The sequence below is a fragment of the Xiphophorus hellerii genome, chromosome 22, assembly GCF_003331165.1.
Source record: "Xiphophorus hellerii strain 12219 chromosome 22, Xiphophorus_hellerii-4.1, whole genome shotgun sequence".
NCBI classification, from domain to species: Eukaryota; Metazoa; Chordata; class Actinopteri; order Cyprinodontiformes; family Poeciliidae; genus Xiphophorus; species Xiphophorus hellerii.
The window spans coordinates 25,095,586-25,108,904 of record NC_045693.1 but is presented as its reverse complement, the minus strand read 5'-3'; the positions used below and the strand labels follow the sequence as shown (position 1 = coordinate 25,108,904).

The 13,319-nt window shown below is 39.5% G+C and overlaps 1 long non-coding RNA gene across 1 annotated transcript; it reads left to right on the top strand.

Annotated features, from left to right (window-relative positions):
- The first annotated feature begins 9,890 nt into the window (after window positions 1-9,890).
- Window positions 9,891-13,043, top strand: LOC116712872 (uncharacterized). The gene is made up of 2 exons (XR_004337708.1): window positions 9,891-12,519; window positions 12,701-13,043. It is a non-coding gene; the product is annotated as an uncharacterized LOC116712872 (long non-coding RNA).
- Window positions 13,044-13,319: the final 276 nt, after the last annotated feature.

The following is a 13,319-nucleotide window of genomic DNA, read 5'->3' as shown; positions in this document are numbered from 1 at the left end:
AGCATGAGATATACAAGGTGCAACTCATGCTTTGTATGAGTTGCACACAACACAACAATGTACATTTTTTTGTCATTACCTGAGTTTACTTTGATGACTTGCACTGAATGGAATCAGCTAGGGATGCACAGTCCGGACAATAGCTGCTGACAGCCAGCCTCAAGCACATTCCCAAGTGATCATCAGTCATGGTGGAACGGTGCTTTGACTCAATGATCTTCACGTGGAAAAAGGCTGACTCACATCAATGAGCGGAACAGAAAATTGCAGTCAAGGAGGAAGTACATTTCCCCATGCTGGGGTGCTTTGCCTCTGTGAGTAAGTCCACGAGCTCAGGACTTCATATCGGCTTGTAGTGTCAAAACTGCACCTTCCACTCCAGAAGAGTTCGGTCGAAACAGTGTTGAGATTTTGGATGCGAGCGAATCAGCCTTCCGTTTGAAAGCATTAAGTGAGCTGATCATATTGATCACTGCTTTGTCTTTTCCTTGCAGCTCTAGATTAAGGTCATTCAACATGTTTGTCAGATCAGTTAAAGTCTAACAGCCACTGACCGTCAATTAGTTGCTTGTATTCTGCATATCCAGCTACATGGAAAAATAAATCCTTAATCTCTGGACAGAGCTCTCAAAATCTTTGTAGGAATTTCCCTCGACTAAGCCAACGCACATCAGTGTGTAACGACAGCTCAGTGTGTCACACTCTCCAGATGTGCATGGAATAGCCGTCTTTGAAGAGATCTGGCACGATCTTGGTTGCCACATCCACGATCTCTTTCATGTTGAGCATTTTATCGCAAAACGCTTGTTGATGAATTATGCAGTGGTGATTGAGGGAGTCCGGAAAAGCATCTTTCTGCCTACACTTGCCAATAAATCCATTCAAGCAGCCAACCATTGCGGATTCTCCATCCGTGGTGATGGACGCCAATTTGTACACCGACAGCTGGGTTTTCTCGATAAAGTTTTGGAATGTTTGTAACGTGTTCAGATCTCCCCACACTACCTTCACGATCGAATGGTAGATCGCGATCGACGTATTGAGCAGCCCTGCTGTAGATAAGCAGCTTTATTGCCATTGTACGAGTAAAAGTGTTTTCACGCCCGATAGTTCGGTAGGCGCAACTCGATTGGGAACCAAAGTTGCAACATCTGTTACATTTTCAGATGGTGTGGTTCGTTTTGCATTGCACCGTGTCAAGCAATACAAACCCTTTGAAAAGCCTTTTTACTCCCTTGCCTGTGGTGGCGCTGCACCAAAAAGGAAGCAACACAAAAGCCTCTGAAGAAGACATAAGAGAGTCTTCCTTCTTCACAAAATGTAATCAAAGCCAGAGATTTTAGCAGTTATAGGATTTCTCTTTTGTCTTTGGTAAAAGACCACCAGCCATTTCTCCCACCACATTCGGTTTGGTTGTATTTACCCAGAAGGCCGTGTGCTACAGTCTGCTTTTGGTATCTGGTCTGCTTGTCATTCACACGCACTGGAACCAGTTCAACTGAACCGAGAATCAGGTCTTTTAGGCAGACCAGAATTATTATTATTATTATTATGATTATTATTATTTTATTTTTTTTTTTTATCAGCATCAAAGTTTGACTCTGACTTTCAAATAAATCAAACTATTTAGGCAAACAAGAGTTCAGTAAAAGCAGACTAAACAGGACTGGTGTGAACGCACCCATATGACGGCGGTAAAATAAAATTTTATTGGCAACAAGCAGCCAAGCCCCAGTTTGGGCAGTGTTTCCCAACCCTGGTCGTCAAGCCACATTTCCCTGCACGTTGTAGGCGTTTCCCAGCTTCAACACACCTGATTTCAGTTGAAGGCTGATTAACAGGTCTTTGCTGAACTGCAGTCACCTGAATCAGGTGCGTTAAAGCAGGTCGACATCGGCTTTTAAAATGCGCTTGACCTGCCGGCGCTGAGTAGATGTCTTCCATCTTGATCAACGTGGATCTAATGATCCGCTGTGTTTGTATACGTTTGTTTGCTTTTCCACTGTAAAGGTGCTGACGTCATTTAGCTGAAATGCGCCCACCTTAACAAAAGACGATAGATAACAGAGTGTGGGTCGACTATTTTTAGAGTAATGTGATCCTATGATTTTGCTGTGAACTGGAAAGTGTTTTTTTGTTTGTTTGTTTAAATGTAATACACATAAAATGTCCAATTTTTTTCATACCACATCCAATCTTTGATTTTAATCTTTTTTTTGTTTGTTTCCTTTCTTTTCTAAAAACAAAATTACATATGTATATATAATTTTGGTTCCAAAAGGGGCTTTTATTTCAGCCATACTTCCTGTGAGTTGTACGACTGAGTATTTTGGCCGGGGTCTGAGACTTTTTGCTTAATTACAAGAATATAATCATAATATTAGCAGAACAAAGTAATTTTAATGAGAAAAGGCTGTTAGTTATCAAGATTGAAAGTCCTGCTTCTGCTGCTGCTGATAATAATTTAATACAGTATTAATTAATACAGTAGTTTCTGTATAACTTATACCAAAGTATAAGTTCACAAGATGATTCATACTCCACATTTTAAGTTTTTGGAGTGTTGCAGTTCTCATAAAATTAGGACTTTACTCTGGTAATATTATGTCTTTAAACTCGTAATTAATATGAAAAAAATTTTGACACAAGCCTGACACAAATAATTCCGTCGTAGAGTTGACATGATTTCAAAGACCAGAATAAATAGATGCTGTAAAACACATTTGTCTAACAAGATGTCCGCCTAGGCAGCATCGACATGACTGGACTACAGAAACCCAAAGAGAGCCTTGGTGGGGAAAAAAAAAAAAAATCCAGATTTCACACAAATAAAATCGTCAAAAAAAACCTCAAAACCAGTTAATGGATAAAATCGATTCATTGCCCAGCTGTAGCAGAGGATGATGGAGATATTAGAAGACAAGCAGCGGATCTAATCCAAAACCTAAAACAATGTGTCCAGTTTAACCAGTGGCATCAAAAGCACAGCCTTCATTTTGCTGCTGCTGACGTCCAGATTCTGTCCCTCAGGGAAACGGAGGGAACCGGACGGTTTACTTTTGATCCCGATTTGCATAGAATCAGGAAATGATGATTAATAAACAAGTGGACAAAAACCAGGCCATGGAACTAGTGTTGTTTGTGTTTTCATAACGTAAAATTTTTTTTTTTAGCTGAGTCTTTCTTTCAAAAGTAACTGTTTTTTCTCAGTGTCACAGTGTTCAGACTCCCGGAGCCGTAATCATCTACTTTTTTTTTTTTTTCTGTTTTCAGAGCTAATGATTAACAGTTTAACCAGCTCATGTTTTCTGCTACCTGTGTTGACCTTGGCTTGAGACCTGCACAAACAGTCCAGCTCAAGCGTCCAGTTTCGGTCCAGAAACATCACGTCCGCTGACCAAAACTAAAACATTCTTCTTGTTTTATCACAGTCAAACTGATTGAATCCAAATATTGGTTTTTTTTTTTTTTGGTTTGTTTTTTACATTGCTCCAATCTTGACCTTATCATGATTACTGGTCACAAAGAAAACCTCACCACTACAGATGGAGAAAGAACATCAATCATTTTTGTCACAGCGCTACATTTCTAAAGTATGCCACAATTTATGATTCAGCTCATTTCTCTGTCTGCTGCTGTGCAAAAGAATCATAAGTTGCTCCATGTCATTGTTCTGAAAGCAGATGAAGCAAAGGTCCACAAATGAAAAAGGGCAATGCTCTTTGCTACTGCTATCAAAGACTGGAGATCACTGAACACCCTACAGACTCGGTTTCCCGGTTTTTCTTGCGTTTCAGTGACCCAGTTTGTAGTTCCTGTCCTGCTTTGGTGTTCTACATAACTGTAGTTCTGCTTCTGTAACCGTCTCGACTGTTTTCACCTGCTTCTTGTCAACTCGTATTTAGGGAGAATTCTTAGAATTTCTTGATTCTTTTTTTTTCCCCACAACTTTCCCTCAACAGGAAATGCTGTACAGTGAGAAGCGCCGTCTTTTTACTTCTCCGCTTTATGCCGGTTTACACAAGCAGACTATCGGTGAATTGCTGACAGTTGAGTGTCCGTGCTAATAATAATTAATATGAGGACAGATAACATAGTAAAATGACCAGCGTGTTGAAAAGCTATGGCAAATCACAACAATAGCGATGTAAATAAGTCACAATCAAATGTGTTTATTCTGCGTCTATGCACAGTTTCTTTATCATCATAATGGAGTCTAGATTCATTGTTTGTTCAATTTCTATCAACTGATTATTTTGTGTATCATCAAAACTAGACCTATCGTTTTGTTTCAGAAAGACTGGATAAGTAAAAGCGAGCGGGTCGTATTCCACTTTTAAGACAGAGTGATTTCTTTGAAAGGATATAAGGGTCTTGGGGGGGTTGGGAGTATTTCGACATGCTGGTCATTTTACTGGTACATTAAGTTGTTTGCCACCTGCCATTAAACAGACGTAGAAGAAGTGGATCCGATCACAGCAACAGGATCCACAGGAGCTAATGTGTCTCTCTATCTTTGATCTTGAATTTTCATCTCTCAATGTAAATCTGTCTATTCAAACCTACATGAAGTGCTCTGGCTTGGCTTTTGTATATATATATTTTTTTAATTCTAGTTCACTTTTGGAGGATCCGGAGTCTTGACATCATTTTTTTTTTTTTTTTTTTTTTTTAGGCACTTATTGAAACTTTTCTTTCTATTCTCTTGTTGGTTGGTTAACCACCAGCCAACAATAAAAGCTGCTTTTAGTGAGCTTGTTGTTTCAGAAAACCATCTTGGAGGCCCTTTCTGGAAATCTTCCCGGATCAACCAAGTTTTGATCATACTTAATCGATGATCAGGTTTGTTTATGAGATTTTAGCAATGGATAAAATCTCATAAACAAACCTGTTGTTTTGTCCAACCCACCCAAAGAAAATCTGCTAAAACAGATTTTTTTGGTCACTGTCTGGAACCCAAGAAGACTTTAGGTGGTCTGCAGTGTTGGGAGTTTATTTACTGTCACAACATGCTGCCACATTTTTCTGCACTGCTTGATTAGTTAGGAATTAAACACTGATCCTTTTTTTCATCAAACATTGATACGTCAAAGCTTGCATAAGCCGCAGGGACAAAGCCTTGAAACTGAAGGAAACACAAATATAAATATTTGGAGATAGAATGTCTTAAAAAAAAAATGAATAGGAGCGTTTAAGCTCGCATGCACAAACCAGTCCCAAAGAAATGCTGTCTTGTGAGAGCGGAATGAACAAACGAGGGAGAGCCAGGACCCAAAGTCACAGGACCCAAGGACATCGCCGCCAGGATCTGAGCAAAGAGCGACAAAGCCGCTATTGTTGCTACAAGAGGAACTCTGGACAGACAACCAACAAATAACTCCAGCAAGCGTTTTCATCTGCAGGAACTGAAGCTGCAGAAGCTGGGGGGGGTTTTTTGTTTTGTTTTTTTTGTTCTTCCTTGATCAAATTTAAACATCGTCTTTTGGGAGGTACAGGTTAAGATACAGGTATTACTTTTCTGCAGAGCTATGTCAAACAGAAATGTAGGCAGTGGGCCCAGATATCTGAACACATGCAGAAAAAACTTTCCCATAAACCCAAAACTTTGTCTCATTGTCACACACTAAAAAAAAAAAACCCCACAAACTTTATAGGCGTTTGCTGTCAAGCACAAATGTGTCAATGACTTCAAAAGTCACATTTTTTTGCCCATAAATTCTGAAACACATGGGGTATATTTGAGTTCAGCCTCTTAAAGCGTCACAGGATTAGCTGAACATGTTGGCCTAAATATGTTGTCATTTTCCTATTCGCTAAAAGATTTGCTGTGTCTGATACACCAAAGCTAATAATTATATCTTATTTTTTGTCTTATTTTGGAGTTTGACATTTGCTGCTCACCAGATGCTCCTCATCTGCTCCAGCTTATCTCTGTGGATGTGTAAAGTTGGCGAAAACATACCGCAGACTACTCCTGCCAGCAAAAAAAATTGTCAAACTTTGTAAAATCCCCAAAAGCCAGGAATCCGTTTCCGTCAATCTCCATAGTTCACTTTTTAACATAAAGGAGATAACCTCAGTCTCCTCAATGACTGACTTTGTGAAATAATCAGATTTGTGTTGGGAGTGATCACTCTGCAACCGTCTCTGCTCTCAACAAGCTCGATAACCGTTTACATATTTTTCACATCTCTATCACTTTTATTTTTCACGTATTGTGAATAGTCTGTTGTCTTTTAACACACAAATACACAAGCGCATTTTGTACATCTTTTTTTTTAAAAAAAACAACATCATCCTACTCCGTTGCACATCGGCGCATGCTATTTCCTATAACTGCACTGTGTTTTTATGTTATAATCCTGTCCTTACTGTACGGAAAGTTGTGCTGCGTATTATTTTTAAATAGTTTCGATACTTTTTAATCTTTGTGTGAACCTAGAACCTCAAGCTACACACTTGAATTTCCCCACTCTGGGACAATAAAGGCCATTTCTATTCTGTTCTTTTTACACCATGAAGGGGGAAACAACTCACTTTTTTTTCCATCCATTCATCTGTTCTTTTTGTGGGTTTACTACGAAAATGACAGGAAGTGCGCTATGTAGCTGTGCTTGTGGTGGGTTGGTGGTTGGGTTTGACTAATGGTCTAGAAGAGCAGGGGGGATTTTTTTTTTCTGTTGCATCTCTTGCAGCTGGAGTCAGTAAGTTGTGGCTTGGATGGCTTAAGTTGGGGGAGCAATTTAAGCCATTTTAACACTTTAAGATTGAGTAAAACATCTACTAGAACATGTTTTCAGATACGTCAACAGGGGGAGGCATCACTTTGTAAAACTCGAGAGTTATTTGTCAAAGTTGCAAAAAGCTGGTCTTTTTTGGGTCAAGTAGATAGCATCGACGTGCGAATTACTGACCGTTTTAGATTGCAGCTACTCTTTCCTGTTTAGCTCTCTGTCATCTCATTGTTCTTCAACTGTAGAAGGCCTTTGCTTTCTGAGAAAACCCACAATTTAGTCCTTCACAACAATCAGGCACTCTTGTAAGCTGCACAAGTCATAAAGTGAGAGCTTAAGTCGTTCAGATCACGGAGGATAAAATATGGTGCTGGAGTGGGTTTTAAGGGAATCACGTCAATTTTGTCCAGTCCATCGCCGTAACTGAAAAAGAAAACAGTAAGTAGTTAGAAAAGAAATGAAAGAAGAATTCATATAACTCGTTTAGAATATTAAATTGCAGATTCAGCGCTGCAAAAACACAAAACTTTACCAAGTAATTTTGGTCTAGTTTCTAGTGCAAATATCTTAGCAGGCTTAAAATGAGACAAAACTAACTTACAAGCAACTTTTCAGCAAGACACAGGAGTTTGACTTAAGTCAATGCTTATTTTGACTTGACAAAAAAGTTCTAGATCCATTGGCAGATAAATTTACTTATACGTAGAGATTTTTTCCCATGTTGCAAATGAAATAATCTACCAATAAAACTAGTACTTTTCCATCAATATTGAAGAATTACTCATTTAAAACAAGCTTATGTCTTGCTGTAAAGTTTCTTGTACGTTAGTTTTGTCTCATTTTAAGTGCACCAAAATATTTGCACTAGAAAGTAGATCAACAATACTCGGTAAGATGTAGCTGTGAGCTCCTATAAAGAAAACCTATTTTAGATTGAACCAGACCAGATTGGAGAAAGTGACACATTTTTAGTGGTTTCGAAATAAAGGAAGAGTCAGCGTATTTGAAAAGGGCCTCGGTTAACAAGGCTGACGATGAAGATAAACGACATTAGCATACTGTGTTTTTCCAGGTCAGAGTTTGAGCCGAGCTGGTGAAGAAGACCGTCACGCAGCCAAAGTTGAAAAGGCTGCAGACGAGGAGGCGTGACGAAAACAAGAATGATAAAGATCGCAAAGGAAACCACCTTCTTGGGTTGTAACCGACAGCTCTCCTGTTGTTAGGCTGACAAAAATATATATGCAAGTGAGGAGAAAACCTACAAGAGGAGAAGAAACACTGACAAGCAGTTAAAGCCCATGTTGGGCCATGGGGTACACCCTGGACATGTCCCTGGACATCTGTTTTTTTATTTATTATTATTATTATTAGGTCTTTTTTTCAGTAGCGTTTACCATCACCTCAATTCTTCTAACCACAGTACGAACCGATCTGCTACGGAAGCCAATAAAAATAGCCCCATTTTACCTTTCAACAGCTATATTTCATTTTCAGGAAATGAGCTCAATCTTTTCTAAAACACAGAACCGCGGGTGTGGTGTCTCTCTCTCCGTTCGTCCTTGGCGTCAGACATGTAAATTTTCTGTGAAATTTTTCATTTTACGTTGTCATCGCATGTTGTCACAATAATAATGTTTTGTAAACATGAGGTTATCTGGTGCAAACACACACACACACACACACACACACACACCCCTACAAAAGCAAGACTAACGGACTAAAGACACACTGAACAATAGATCAACAAGCAGCTATAGGTTACTGAGATAAGATTCAGCCATTCTAACCCATGAATATCCATTGATCTAAACCCAACCCAATGTAGCTCTGGCTCTATGGTTTGTTGTCTTAATGGGAAGTAAAACTTAACTTTTGTAGACTTTGTCCTTCTAGTATTCTACCAAGATTTACCTTGTCTTGAGCTACAATCATCTTACTATTGATTTTGGCCAATTTCTCTGCAGCATAAAAAACCCCCACTTGTTTCCTGGGGGAATTGGGTTTAAGCTCAAAAACATTTCTCTGAAAATGGCAAAAAAAAAAAAAAAAAATCTGCCAAGAACAAAAGCAAAAATATGAAGAAAGCAAAAAGTCTGAAGATCTGCTGATTAAGCCTTCTTAAAAGATAACAGGAAGCTCCGTGAAAGCGATATATGACGACTGGACAACTGAAGATTTTTGCACAGTTCGCAACTGAAATGATAAATTGTGTGGTCCTCTGTAGATCTCTGGCTTTGGTTGACTTGAACTGTTGCGTTTTCTCCTCCTTAAGCCTCAAGAAAACTTGCTTTTGAATTTTTTATGCTCTTCCACAGCAGTGTCTGGCTCTTTTCCCTTGAACTAATGGATTTATTATCCTATTAGCAAACAGACGGATATGAACGCAATCCCTTAAGATAGAGGAAGAAGACATCCTGTGTCAGTTCCTGAGAACGGCAAGGCCTGAACTTATTCTGAGCAACTGTGACAGCATAAATCAGATGGAAACTTATTGTTTCAACCCATCACTGAAGCGAAGTCTAGTTTGCTGATAAAACATGTCCTGTGGGATCATTAGGCCGTTGAAGTGAAATAAAGAGTTATACCACACTCACTTTCATGTTGCCGTAACTCATCTGGTGTAGTTTCCTCTTTCTGAGTCGATGTGGATATGTTACTGGAAGCTGTGGGTGTGTGGCAACGTTTGTTCCTGCCTTTGCCTAAGCAAGTGCTAGAGAACAGCCGTGGCTGGTATAAGATGCTTACCACGAGCATCTTGACATCCAGTATTCACAATGGGAATGGTGAAAACTGTCTTGATGATGTGCAATGTTAGTTTTTCCAACACACACAGCCAATGGCGTTTCTGATATAAGTGGCATGGGCAACCGCCCAGGGCGGCATTTTGGAGTGGGGCGGCATGAGCGCTTCCCCCGCGCCTTCTTTCCTTTACCACGGTTGTCAAATCAGGTTAGTGGTCAGCCAAACACTCAGAAATGTTCCCTCAAAAAGTGGTTAAACTGTGGGGGCGTTAGAGAAAGAATCATAATGTGATTTATAAACAGATTTCTACACTAAAAAGAGCCTGTTTCACTCCGTCAGCAGCGTAGTGCAGGCTCAGAACACAAGTAGTTGGATTTCATTTAGGGGTAGGGATTATTATTCTGCCACAAAACCTAGTAAAAATAAGCTGAAGATGCTAAAAAACAAAAAAAACAAATGCATTGCAAGCAATACTATAAGTTTTCATTCCTCTGTTTCGTGACTTAATTTATGGGACGATTAAACCCCATCCAGGAGCAGCTAGGCAGCAGCAGCTTCTCTGAGTGCCGCTTTTTGCTTTGAGGACACCCTTGAGCGATCGCACACACCGACATTGACGGCTCCAGGGCCACCTGATACCCCGCCTGGGACAAACGAAGCCGACACCTGAGTTCTGGCCGTCTTTGGGGCTCTTCACACCTGCAGCTGAGGTCAACTTACAACCATTGACCCGGACAGGCATCCTCCTCTCTGTTCTCGTTATGCTGTTGTGAAACCAAAACCAAGAGAATCGAAATTGCAAATGGTGAATTTGTTAACGTCTCATTCTTTTCTTTTGACCATCTCTCATGTCTTCATCTTGCTTTTTCGTGTAATCTCACTGGTATTTTATTTACCCTGGTTTTTCTTCCACTTCTACCACTCTTTTTGTTGCTTTCTGACTTATATTCAAACTGCAGGGCCATGACCAAATGGCATTTTACTCACAATGTCAATTTCCCTTGGAATGCGCTCCGGGTGTGTGACCCGGAGTATTTCACCTTTCCTTCTTTATGAAACACCTACATGAACTTTTAGCCAAACAGTAGCCTCACCAAGACAATAATCTTATCTTAAAGTCCTAAATGTGATAGGAGGACTTCCAGTAAAGCCATTGAGAGTGAGCTTGTGCATTATAATGAAACTCAATGTGAACCAAAAGAGGAGGGGGGGGTTCATTGTTTCAGTTTGTAGACTTGGGTTAGGCATCTTGTTAGAAAGATGAAAAGCTTGAGGTATTCTACCCACCAGATCGTTGAAGTCTCTGCCCTGTCATTAGCAACAAACGGCCAGAGGTCTGGCCTCCTGCTGTTTTAAAATCCCATGACGCTCACTGGAAAACGCGCACAAGAATACATCTCTGCAGCGCATTGACTCAAAATACTCCACATTTTATGGTAGTCTTTCTTCTTTGTAAAAAGCAAAGGCTCTGGATGGATTAAATGGCAATAAATATGGATGAATCTACTGCGTTTACACTTTTGGAGACATGGCCCAGAAGCAGGTCAATGATTTACAGTAAATCTACAACACAGGGGGAAATCAGCTTTATACTACCAACGCCTGTGATGACCCAAGTCTAAGTAATCCTTTAGATAACGGATCTTTTCACAGATACAACTAAAAGGGAAACTGCGGGCATAAACATAAATTAAATCGGTTATTTTAATTACTTTATGTCCCGCATGAACTGGTGATAGTTTTAAACCCAAATCTAAGCTTTGAGACCCACTGCCAAAACGTTTTACTCACAAAGTGCGTTTTTATCACCTGATGAGTCTTCGTACACAAGACTGTGTTTGTTTTGGATTAGATTTCTATAACTACACTTCCAAAAGTTCAAAAGTTAGCTTGTCGAATGCTGACTGAAAGCAGTTTTATTGCTGGATTTTCCTAACAATATATTTTGAGATACAATTAGTCTTTACAGATCTCCAGATCATCTTTGTCTTTACTTTGTAAACCTGGGCACCTAAATGATGCCCAAATGATTTTGATGATCATTTAGGTATCATGATTTTGATACCTAAATGTATCAAAAGTGAAAAACAAAACAAAACCAAAAAAAAAAAAGGAATCTCTATTTCTAAATATAGAGCTGTGTGTGTGTGTGTTTTCTTTTTTCTTTTGGTGCCTGACTGCATTGGCTTGTTCTGAGACGTTCGCTGAAGTGATTGTATGGGTGTGCAGGTGTAAATAAGAAAATATCTTGACATGTTGATTTTGAATATTCCGTTTCCTTTTTGTCATTTTGACCTCTTAAACCCTTTGCATTGAATATAATGAAAGAAATGTGGCACACAAGAAGTTTTTAATTGATTGATAACTGCTTACCAAGGTTAAACTCCAGTTCTGTGGTTACTGCTTCACCGTAAATACATCTCTTTATTATATCACACATCTATTTCCTGTTTTTCCTCCATCGGAGTCTGAGATCGCACCTGATGTCCTGAACTGCAAACATAAAGGGTTTTCCATTGGTGCCATTATTGTCCTGGATACAAGTTTGACCCCAAGCCGGTCGGAGCAGTTTTGGACTGCTTTGCCGGAGGCATTTACGGCTTGTGCTCGTGTTGAAGATCCTGTAAACAAGCAGACGTTCTGAGCGGTGAAAGACGGTTGGGGATGTGGAGGTCACTGGAGAAACCGCCCCACCTCAGCAAGTCTTGCAGTGCATTTCAGAACGATAACACACCTAAAGGATAGTGGATGCGAGGTTGTGAAATAAATTTGACCCTTTACCTCATGGCCTGATCTTTGCTGTTTTTTGATGATTTTGATGTTTTTTGCATTTCTTGATTGAATCTCTAGAAATGCTTTCTAAACTGTTTTTTATGCTTTTTAGCTACTGTAGCATTTTAACATTATCTTCTGTTTGATAGAGAAGGTGATGTAGCCCCACAGCTGCTGCCAGTACTCCTCCCTGTTCCACCTTACGCACTTTGGAGAAGAGTTTCAGACCCATCAACCTGGACGTTCAGAAGGTTTCATTGATATCCAACTCGTAAGTCAAAATTCATCTCTGAATCACGCTCCAATTGTTTGCTGTTTAAATAAGGGCATCACATTCGATAGTGAGGTTTTGCGTTAAACTAGAATCAGTCGAGAATGAGTTTTCGAGAATGTAGAGCTTTACCTTTAAATTCACTGACGGCCGGCTTTTTTCTGTCTTCTCTCTCCATCAGGTTGGGACAAACCTGGTGGCGCATCTACAACATGCGACAACATAGAACCCGTTTGTCCTCATGCTGGCAGACAGGCAAAAATGCTAAAGTGTTGGTAAAAAATACTCCTTGTTTAAAGGCTGAAATTTTTACTTGTAGTTTGCTCTAAAACAGACTTTTTACATAAAATGTTTTCTTAATGTGTAGTAACAGATACTTCTGGGGTTGTAGCCAAATAATGTCTTGAAGTGATTTAAGGATTAAAAAAAAAAAAGTATTGCTTATATTTTTTGTAGCTTTTGTTAAATGAATTCTGTTGGCTCTATGTATGTATCACATGGAAATAAAAGAAGCTTTAAATTCAGATTGTTTTTAATCCTATTTTATAGGCTGAAATTTAAAATAAATCATTTTTTGTTTTGCTTTGGTTTGGGTTTTTTGCCCAAATATATTAGTATAATAAACCTTGTGTTGGGTTATGAGTTTCAACCCAATTTTTGGTCAATTTAACGGTTAACCCAACCCGGCCCTTAAGCAGATCAGTTCAAGTGAGTTGGTATCTTGCAGAAAGATGGCAGGAGGGATCCGATCAATAGAGAGAGAGTAATGTGGGAACTACTTCTGTCTGTCATGAGGAGGA